The sequence below is a fragment of the Sorex araneus genome, chromosome 2 (genome assembly GCF_027595985.1).
Source record: "Sorex araneus isolate mSorAra2 chromosome 2, mSorAra2.pri, whole genome shotgun sequence".
Lineage (NCBI taxonomy): Eukaryota > Metazoa > Chordata > Mammalia > Eulipotyphla > Soricidae > Sorex > Sorex araneus.
Window position 1 is genome coordinate 267,095,451 of NC_073303.1, and position 9,407 is coordinate 267,104,857.

Consider the following 9,407-nt stretch of genomic DNA (forward strand, 5'->3'; position numbering starts at 1 on the left):
AAAAAAAGTGCGTCCTGTCGGCATACGTCAGCATGATCACCTGAGCAGGTGGTCGGGTGTGGGCCGAGAAGGAGGCCCTGTGAGTGCTGTTTGTTTGGTAGCTCCCTGGAGGAAGCCTGGCACATGCTGACTTGCTTTGCGTCCTAGTCCCTTCTGAGGAGCGTCTTTCTTGCTAAGTCTCTGGAGTGAATCTGCATGTTCGGGCCTTGTATGTGACACAATCTAGCTGCCTGTCTCAGCACTCAGCATCAAGGTTTACTGGGGCCTTCGAGGAGCACTTTGCTTTTGTCCCTTGTGTTCGTGGCGTTTTATGGAAGGCCTCACCGGCTGTGCGGGCCGGGATCACAGATGGGGTCACCTCCTAGCTCAGACAGAATCTTCTGCGTCTGATTTGGGCGCAGCCCCGAGTGAAGGCCTGTGGTGACACTGTGTTCTCTGCGTTGGTTCCATGAGACCAAAGGCCCGTGCAGTGTCCTGCCCCCTTGCGAAGGGCTTCAGGCTCGCGGGTGGGAGTGCTCCCTTCCTTTCCCAGATGGTAAACCATCTCCGCGGTATTCGCTACTGTTGCTTAATGAGTCAAAGGGGACATTCTTGCTCTTCATTTCATAAATTTCTCCTTCCAGAAAATTTCCACTCAGAAGTTCTGTGAAGCGGGGAGTCTCCGCAGTCCCCACGGAGCCACACTCACAACCTGAACTTCCTCCTTGGCGTAGGAGAGCCAAGGCCCATGCTTAGATTCTGAGAGTAACACTGGATTGCTTAGTACAAATAGCACTGTAGCACTGTCGCACTGTTGTCTCATTTTCATCGATTTGCTCGAGTGGGCACCAGTAATAACGTCTCCATTGTGAGACTTGTTGTTACTATTTTTGGCATATTGAATACGCCACGGGGAGCTTGTCAGGCTCTGCCATGCGGGTGGGATACTCTCGGTAGCTTGCCGGGGTCTCAGAGAGGGACGGAGGAATCAAACCCAGGTCGGCCTCGTGCAAGGCAAATGCCCTACCCACTGCATTTTTTTTTTTTTATCTTTTTGGGTCATACTCAGCTCAGGGGGATTACTCCTGGCTCTGCATTTAAGTATTACTCTTTTTTTTTTTTTTTTGCTTTTTGGGTTACACCCGGCAATGCACAGGGGTTACTCCTGGTTCTACACTCAGGAATTACTCCTGGCAGTGCTCAGGGGACCATATGGGATGCTGGGATTTGAACCCGGGTTGGCCGAGTGCATTGTTGGCCGCGTGCAAGGCAAACTCCCTACCTGCTGTGCTATCGCTCCAGCCCCTAAGTATTACTCTTGATGGTGCTTGGTGGACCATATGGGATGCTGGGGATCGAACCCAGGTTGGATGCATGCAAGGAAAACACCCTCCTCATTGTACTAACACTCCAACCCCACAAGTACATTTTTAACTAGTTCAGAATTAAAGAATTGGTGGGGGCGTTGGGTTTGGGGCCAGAGTCATAGCACAGCGGGTAGGACATTTGCCTTGCATGTGGCCACCCTGGTTTGATTCCCAGCATCCCACATGGTTCCCTGAGCACTGCCAGGAGTAATTCATGAGTGCAGAGCCAGGGGTAACCCCTGAGCATCGCTGGGTGTGACCCCCCCAATAAAAAGAACTATTACTGGCTCTGAGCTTAGGGGTGGGGCCTGGCGGTGCTGGGGGCCCACGGGGAGGCAGGAATCCGACTGGGCTGGGCCACACGCGAGGCCTCCTGTACTCTTCCTCTGCCCTGAAGGTGAAACAGTCTGAGAGAAGTTCATAAAACCTCCTCTCAGATGCCTTCTTACTGCCCTTTCTCAGCTCTTGCCACTGCGGGGGGCCGGGCCTGGAAAATCCCACGCTGCTGAGCACTTCTGTGCATTGGAGAGTCTCTGGCCCTGTGCCAGTGGCTGATTTCGTCAGGGAGTCTGAGGTGATGACACCGAGCAGAGGAGTAAGATGACTTGCCCCGAAGGAGTAAGACTCCTGACTCCTTACTTGCCCCAAAGGAGTAAGACTCTTTACTCCTTACTCGGAGCAGAGGAGTAAGATGACTTGCCCCGAAGAGCACCGTGAACTGAGCACGAGCGTCAGCTTTAAGTCTGAACGTCCAGGCCTGAGCGCTTCATGTCATCATGCTACCGACACACGTCCTCCCGACACACACCTGTTTCTTCCCGCTCACTCACGGCTGTGGCTCCGGGGGCGTTTCTCAGCCACATGATCTGGCCGCCCCTTCCGGCCCGCGCTCCCGGGGCTGCCCCTTCCCCGGCAGAGCCCTGCGCTCCTCACCCCTTCGTGGACAAGGCTGTTTCTCTCATCTGAGATCTGTTTCCTGTTTCTCTTTTTCCCACCAAAAAATTTCTCTCTCCTTTCAAAACTTAACTCAAAGGTGCCCTGTGTGCGTTAAAGTGAAGCCTTTCTTTTTTTTTTTTTTTTTTTTTTTTTGCTTTTTGGGTCACACCTGGCGATGCACAGGGGTCACTCCTGGCTCTTCACTCAGGAATTACCCCTGGCAGTGCTCAGGGGACCATATGGGATGCTGGGATTAGAACCCCGGTCGGCCGCATGCAAGGCAAATGCCCTACCCGCTGTGCTATCACTCCAGCCCCAGTGGAACCTTTCTTGATGTGGAGATCTCTGAAACGCATGAGGTGCTCTCTCGTGCATTTCACGAGATTTGTGGCCTAGAAAGATGCTCCATTGAATCATGAACCTTTTAAGCAAACTGGCTGGACGCGCGCGCAGAGGCTGCCGAGTGCCCCCACTGCCCAGGGCGGGTCGCCTTCCTGGCAGGTGGGATGTGCAGAGGACCCTTTGCACCCAATTGTCAATCTAACGCCCGTGCGCCGGGAAGCCACTGCGTCACGGGAACGGTCAGTGGAAGGAAATGGCAGGAAGCGAGACCCCACGCTCTCCAGAACGTGGAATTGTGGTTTTGACTGGCGACTCACTAAGGGCGAATACCATCAGGCCAGCGTCAGACAGGTTCATCCCGGCACAGGGTTCATGTTTGGTGGGGCACTGGGCCAGTGCCGGCGGAGTTAGAGGGGGGACTCGTTAGGAAAGAGAATAAAAAGTATCTTACTTTTGCAAACGGCTAAAGTGATCACACACTCTGCTCCTAAAGACTATGATCCCAGGGGCTGGAGCGATAGCACAGCGGGTAGGGCGTTTGCCTTGCACGCGGCCGACCCGGGTTCAAATCCCAGCATCCCATATGGTCCCCTGAGCACCGCCAGGAGTAATTCCTGAGTGCAGAGCCAGGAGTAACCCCTGTGCATCGCCAGGTGTGACCCCAAAACCAAAAAAAAAAAAAAAGGCTATGATCCAAGAGGTCTTCTTCTTTTTTTTTTTTTAATTTATTTATTTTTAATTAGTGAATCACCGTGAGGGTACAGTTACAGATTTATACACTTTTGAGCTTATGCTTCCCTCATACAAAGTTCGGGAACCCATCCCTTCACCAGTGCCCATTCTCCACCACCAGTAAACCCAGCATCCCTCCCACCCTCCCCAATCCCATCTCCCCCCACCCCACCCTGCACTGTGGCAGGGCATTCCCTTCTGTTCTCTCTCTCTAATTAGCTGTTGTGGTTTGCAATAAAGGTGTTGAGTGGCCACTGTGCTCAGTCTCTAGCCCTCATTCAGCCCGCAACTCCCTTCCCCCACATGGCCTTCCACTACATTATAGTTGGTGATCCCTTCTCTGAGTGATCCAAGAGGTCTTCTAACCCATTTTGGCACCCAGAGCGGCTTCTTACAGAAATGCATCTAGACTGTGAGCTGTACTATAACTATGAGCCGCCTGGGAGGGATTTTCCCTCTCCACCCTGTTTTTCTGCGCGGAAAATGATGGCGGCATCATCCACGTGGCGAGAGCCACCCCCTAAGACTTCCACCCAGAGGTAGGAACTTTGCAATGCTGTCGCTCATAGGTGATCATGGGAAGGGCGTGTTACCGGCACGCCCTCCGCCCAGATAAGATCCGGAGCTGCTGCTCTCGGAAGAGACCCTCTGCTCGTACAGACTATGATCCGAGAGGTCTTCTAGCCCATTTTGGCACCCAGAGCGGCTCCTTACAGAAATGCATCTAGACTGTGAACTGAACGAAAATATCAGAAATCCAAAACCGCGGCCGTGTGAGCTCATAGAGTCTTCATTCTCAGCAATGAAAAGAAATTATTAAGTGATGCCTTTTCAGCAGGCCTGATTGTTGGGGGGAAATTCCAAACAAAAATAGTGAGTTCTCTATTGACATATTGAATGTATTCAAAGTATAGAGAGAATAAAGTGAAGATCATTAGCTACTTAGGTTGGGCTGGGTGGGAGGGGGGTATATTGGGGTTCTTGGTGGTGGAACATGTGCACTGGTGAAGGGACAGGGGTTCAATCATTGTATGACTGAGACTTAAACCTGAAAGCTTTGTATTTTTGTTCACGGTGATTCAATATAATAGAATAAAATTTAAAAAAATAAAGTGATCATACAGCAGAGGCCCACTGGGGCCAGTCTGCTGTAAAGCGCACTCCCTCCCTGACCCCAGCTGAGGGGAACACTCCCTCCCTGACCCCAGTGAAGGGGAGCACTCCCTCCCTGACCCTGGCTGATGAGAGCACTCCCTCCCTGATCCCAGCTGAGAGGAGCATTGCCTCCCTGATCCCGGCTGAGAGGAGCACTCCCTCCCTGACCCCGGCTGATGAGAGCACTCCCTCCCTGACCCCAGGTGAGGGGAGCACTCCCTCCCTGACCCCAGGTGAGGGGAGCACTCCCTCTCTGACCCCAGCTGATGAGAGCACTCCTCCCTGATCCAAGCTGAGAGGAGCACTGCCTCCTTGATCCCGGCTGAGAGGAGCACTGCCTCCCTGAAGCCGGCTGAAAGGAGCACTGCCTCCCTGAAGCTGGCTGAGGGGAGCACTACCTCTTTGATCCCAGTTGAGGGGAGCACTACCTCCTTGATCCCAGCTGAGAGGAGCACTGCCTCCTTGATCCCAGCTGAGAGGAGCACTGCCTCCTTGATCCCAGCTGAGAGGAGCACCTGTCTCCTGTCAGCCCGAACTGCTCCTTTTCTTATCTGTAAACTTTCTGTCACTTTCGCAAAAAATGCATGTGCACCTCGCTGTTCAAACGGATGGAAAACAGCCTATTCTTTTCTTTCCTTCCCCCCTCCCCTTTGGGGGGCCCTTGACCAGCAGCTCAGGGATTCCTGGCGGCTCTGGGGTCCCGGGTCACTCCTAACAGTGCCCCAGGGACCCGGGACCACACGGGGTGGGCGGCACGCAGGAAAATGCCAGATGATCTCTGGGCCCGTCTCCCCGGCCCCGAGCCTTCAGAGCTGGAGCTGCCGCACCCTCGTCGCCCATCACCCCGAGAGTCCCTCACTGTCCCCCCAGGGGGCCTTCCGGCCTCTCCGCCTGTCTCCTGAGACCTGAGCCAACCGTGCTATTCTGTTTTCCCACGTGGCCTCGGTTGGGAGGTGAGCAGGCCCCGGCGATGGAGCGACAGATGGTCCCCACTGTCACGGATGAGTCACACCGTCCCCGAAGGACGACCAGCTGGCTGCTTCCCCCCATGGGGCTCTGTCCCCTGTGGGCGCCCAGCCAGGGAACTTCCCCGAAGTCCTCCTTTGCCCTCTGGCCCCTCCCCCGGCCCCCCACTCCTCACGGGCACGTGCGTGTTAGTCCCCAACGCTGTCTATAGCGGGGCTCGGCGGCTCCGCCTCTTCCTGAGCCTCCGTGCTCCTGTGCTCCGTGACAGTGCTCTTTTCTGGGGTAGCGTGGGGGCAGGAGGGGTCCCAGGCACTGAGCTAGCTCAGCGCCTCAGACCCGCCAAGCACGTGTCCTACCTCTGAGGTACCTCCTTGTCCCTTTGGGACATTAGTGCCCTTTTCTGGTTTTGTTTATTTTATATTATTTTTTGGGGGGTGCCACACTCACAGTGCTCAAGCCTTACTCCTGGATCTGTGCTCAGGGATCACTTCTAGTAGGGCTTGAGGAATCATTTGGGGTGCTGGGGTCAAGCCCAGGTCAGCTGTGTGTCAGCGCCCTCCCGTCTGCTCTGTCCCTCACTGTCCCTCCAGCCCCTCAGCTTTCACTCCTTCACATCTGTACGGGGGAGTCAAAACGCTGGACTCTGATCACTCTGTGTTGGAGTATAGCTCTAACCATTTTAGGATAACATTGGTCTGTCCTTTCTCCCTTGCACTTAGGTTTATGGGGTTACACCCATCACAGTGCTCCCGAGTCACTCCCATTCCTTTGTTTATCTGTAACCTCTTCTCTGTGCTCTCCTCCCCAGCCAGTTAATCACCTTTTCCCCCTAATCAGATTCTGTTAATTCGTAAGATCAGATCCTTCTAAGGACACTGAACTTGCGTTGTAAGTTAAATATTGCTTTTCCTCATCTTTCACAGAGTTTACTTGAAAGCAAAGTCCTTTTTGTATGGACACAGGGAGACAGTTAATATTATGCTTTTGTAACTTGGGAGTTAATTGACTCCAAATAATATTCACTCCTAGACATCTACTTTCTCAACTTAAGCCTCAGTTGCCCTTAGTTCCTAGCATCCCAAAAGCAGGGTCCCAAAGAGGGACAAGAATGGACCCAGGGCAAGCTGTGAGTTACCCTGGCATCAAAATGGGCCAGGCCAAAGCGCCACAATACTCAACTATAAGTCAAGAGCACGGTCATGGACAAACTCTGTCATGACCCAAAAGAGGTAACTGAGTAAGGACCCTGCTGGGGTTAGGGAGACTAACCTGGCCTGAGGACTGTGGTTTGAATATATAGTGAATGTCCTCAGGAAGAACCAAACTTTAAGCTTGATATATCTCTTACTGTGCTCATACAGAATGACATTGCTAGAAATACTAGAAGTAAATTTACTACACCTATTTAAGTGGATGACTAGCTGGGAAAGAAGAAAGCAACACACCCTGAGTGGAATCCCACCCTTGAGCGGATCTCCTAGTAATCTGGAATGATCTCCTTAGATGCAATTTTATGCTTGAGTTAATCTGGAGGAGTGGCCTCACCTCTTTGTTGATTTGCTAATTTTCAACCCACCTTTGTATCCCCACCCTACATGACTGCTGTATAAACTAGGCGGTAAGAGTGGGCTGGGGGGATCCAGAGAGCGAGAGAAGCAGAAAGGGAATCAGAGGAGAATAGAGAGGAGATTGGAATAAACCTCAATGGATACGGACCAGCCTGGCCCTCGTTCCTTCCTTCGCCTGCCCATTGCTATCAGCCTCCCTGGGTTGAGGGAAGTGTCATATTTTATTTTCAGTCACTGTCACTGTCATCCTGTTGTTCGTCAATATACTCGAGTGGGCACCAGTAATGTCTCTATTACACTCAGCCCTGAGACCTTAGCAGCCTCCCCTTACTCATCTTTCCCAACAATTGGAGGCTCTTTCAGGCTTTCTAGTATACACACAATTTCCCTCATGCCTAAGACACCAGACATGATTCCATGGGCCTGTTCTATTAGTATATCTGCTTTGGACCAATGTGCATCCACGTTCTTTGATTACAATTAATTAAAATATTAATTTTATATTACTTGTTGTGACTATGGTCCCAGGGGCAGAGCTGCCTGGTGCATGTGGGGCCACTGGGGACCAGACTCATGACCAGATGCTTTTTTTTTTTTTACTCTCACCATTATTCAATATTGTATTGGAATTTCTAGTCATAGAAATTAGATTTATTTTAATGAAAGTGTTTCTACATGGAAAAGTGGCTAAATTATCACAAGTTTCAGAAGACAAAATAATATTTATCAAAAGCCTAAAGTTTCCACCGAACAAGTATTAAAAACAGTAAACCAACACAGGAAAGTGGTAGGCTAGAAAATCAAATATAACAAACTTTCTTGCATTTAGATATGCAAAAAATGAACTAGTAGAGAAAGTTTTTAAATACAATTTACTATTGTATTAAAATATTTAAGTACCTAAGACTCAAAAAGGAGGTGAAAGACACTTTACACATAAAACTGTACATCACAGAAGAAACATAAAAAGACACAGGAAAATGAAAAGCTATCACATGTTCATAGATTTAAAAAAAATTGCCCAGTTAGCACTGTTTAAAATGACCATTCTAGGGGGCTGGAGCTATAGTACAGCAGGTAGGTTGTTTGCCTAGCACAAGCTTGGCCTGGGTTCGATCCCTGACATCCCATATGGTCCCCAAGCACCCGAGGAGTAATTCCCTTTTTTTTTTCAAATTTTTATTTATTTATTTATACTTAATTTATTTTTTAATTAGTGAATCACCGTGAGGGTACAGTTACAGAATTACACATTTTCGTGCTTGTGTTCCCCTCATACAATGTTCGAGAACCCATCCCTCCACCAGTGCCCATTCTCCACCAATAAACCCAGTATCCCTCCCACCCCCCAGTCCCATCCCCCCCACCCTACCCCTCCTCTGTGGCAGAGTATTCCCTTTTGTTCTCTCTCTCCGTTTGGGTGTTGTGGTTTGCTAAAGGGGTATTGAGTGGCCATCGTGTTCAATCCATATTCTACTTTCAGCATCTCCCTTCATGAGCGGGTTCTCCAACCACATTTTGCTTGGTGTTCCCTTCTCTATCTGAGCTGATTTTTCCCTCAGCATGTGAGGCTGGCTTCCAAGCCATGGAGGCAACCTCCTGGTACTTATTTCTACTATTCTTGGGTGCTAGTCTCCTACTCTGTTATTCTATATTCCACAGATGACTGCAATCTATGTCTGTCTCTCTCTTTCTGACTCATTTCACTTAGCATGATACTTTCCATGTTGATCCACTTATGTGCAAAGTTCATGACTTCATCTTTTCTAACAGCTGCATAATATTCCATTGTATAGATGTACCAAAGTTTCTTTAACGAATCATCTGTTCTCGGGCACTCGGGTTTTTTCCAGATTCTGGCTATTGTAAACAGCGCCGCGTTCATCATATAAGTGCAGATGTCATTTCAACTATACTTTTTTGCTTCTCCAGGATATATTCCCAACAGTTGTATTGCTGGGTCAAATAGGAGCTCAATTTCTAATTTTTTGAGAAGCGTCCATATTGTTTTTCAAAAGGGCTGAACCAGTCAGCATTCCCACCAGCAGTGTAGAAGGGTCCCTTTCTTCCCATATCCTCTCCAACAGTGGTTGCTTTTGTTCTTTCGGATGTGTGCTAGTCTCTGTGGTGTGAGGTGGTATCTCATGGTTGTTTTGATCTGCATCTCCCTGATAATTAGTGATGTAGAGCACTTTTTCATGTGCCTTTTGGCCATTTGTATCTCTTCCTTGGGAGAGTTTCTGTTCATTTCTTTGCCCCATTTTCTGATGGGGTTGGATGTTTTCTTCTTGTAGAGTTCAACCAGTGCCTTATATACCCTTGATATCAATCCCTTATCGGATGGGTATTGGGTGAATAGCCT